This window comes from Macaca nemestrina, chromosome X (assembly GCF_043159975.1).
Source record: "Macaca nemestrina isolate mMacNem1 chromosome X, mMacNem.hap1, whole genome shotgun sequence".
NCBI lineage: Eukaryota > Metazoa > Chordata > Mammalia > Primates > Cercopithecidae > Macaca > Macaca nemestrina.
The window spans coordinates 135,267,667-135,269,340 of NC_092145.1; the positions used below are offsets into that span (position 1 = coordinate 135,267,667).

Genomic DNA, 1,674 nt, shown 5'->3' on the forward strand with positions numbered 1-1,674 from the left:
ATTATAAAAAGAGAAGCTCATTAGGCAAATGTAAGATATTATCAAGACTATAGGTGAATTCCTTTAATTCCTTTTTTTTTTTTTTTTTTTTTTTGACAGAGTTTCACTCTTGTTGCCCAGGCTGAAGTGCAATGGCACGATCTCAGCTCACTGCAACTTCTGCCTCCTGGGTTTGAGTGATTCTCCTGCCTCAGTCTCCCAAGTAGCTGGGATTACAGGCACCCACCACCACACCCGGTTAATTTTGTATTTTTAGCAGAGACGGAGTTTCTCCATGTTGGTCAGGCTGGTCTTAAACTCCTCACTTCAGGTGATCCACCCACCTTGGCCTCCCAAAGTGCTGGGATTACAGGCGTGAGCCACCATGCCCAGCCAAGGTGTATTCTTAACTTCTTAAAATTACTTGATTCAAGAAACTTCTGTATATATACTAATACACAAGGTAATTATGTATTAGCCAATATAAAAACTTCATTAAGACATATATTAGATTGTTGTTTTTGTTCTATGTCCTGAATACCTCAGTGTTCTGAATTGTTGCTGTTTAAAAAACAGGTACGGGCTTTGCAGACGCTGCCGCCGAGGAAAGTCCTGTACTACTAGCCATGGTCAACCCTACCGTGTTCTTCGACATTGCCGTCGACGGCGAGCCCTTGGGCCGCGTCTCCTTCAAGCTGTTTGCAGACAAGGTTCCAAAGACAGCAGAAAATTTTCATGCTCTGAGCACTGGAGAGAAAGGATTTGGTTATAAGGGTTCCTGCTTTCACAGAATTATTCCAGGGTTTATGTGTCAGGGTGGTGACTTCACACGGCATAATGGCACTGGTGGCAAGTCCATCTATGGGGAGAAATTTAAAGGTGAGAACTTCATCCTAAAGCATACAGGTCCTGGCATCTTGTCCATGGCAAATGCTGGACCCAACACAAATGGTTCCCAGTTTTTCATCTGCACTGCCAAGACTGAGTGGTTGGATGGCAAGCATGTGGTCTTTGGCAAAGTGAAAGAAGGCATGAATATTGTGGAGGCCCTGGAGCGCTTTGGGTGCAGGAATGGCAAGACCAGCAAGAAGATCACCATTGCTGACTGTGGACAACTCGAATAAGTTTGACTTGTGTTTTATCTTAACCACCAGACCATTCCTTCTGTAGCTCAGGAGAGTACCCCCCCACCCCATTTGCTCGCAGTATCCTAGAATCTTTGTGCTCTCGCTGCAGTTCCCTTTGGGTTCCATGTTTTCCTTGTTCTCTCCCATGCCTAGCTGGATTGCAGAGTTAAGTTTATGATTATGAAATAAAAACTAAGTAACAACAACAACAACAAAAAAAAAAAAAAAAAAAAAAACAGGTACGGTGGCTCATGCCTGTAATCCCAGCACTTTGGGAGGCCGAGGTGGGCAGATCACCTGAGGTCAGGAGCTCGAGGCCAGCCTGACCAACATGATGAAACCCCATCTCTACTAAAAATACAAAAATTAGCCGGACGTGGGGGTGCACACCTGTAATCCCAGTTGCTCGGGAGGCTAAGGCAGGAGAATCTCTTGAACCTGGGAGGCGGAGGTTGCAGTGAGTCAAGATCGCACCACTGCACTCCAGCCCTGGGGGATAAAGTGAGACTCTGCCTCCAAAAAAAAAGAAAAAAAAATGTTAATGGTAACAGTATAAAAACTAGAAGTT

General features: G+C 44.7%; 1 pseudogene; it reads left to right on the forward strand.

The window, feature by feature from the left end:
- Nucleotides 1-568: 568 nt before the first annotated feature.
- Nucleotides 569-1,306, forward strand: LOC112423143 (peptidyl-prolyl cis-trans isomerase A pseudogene; annotated as a pseudogene).
- The last annotated feature ends 368 nt before the right edge of the window (nt 1,307-1,674 follow it).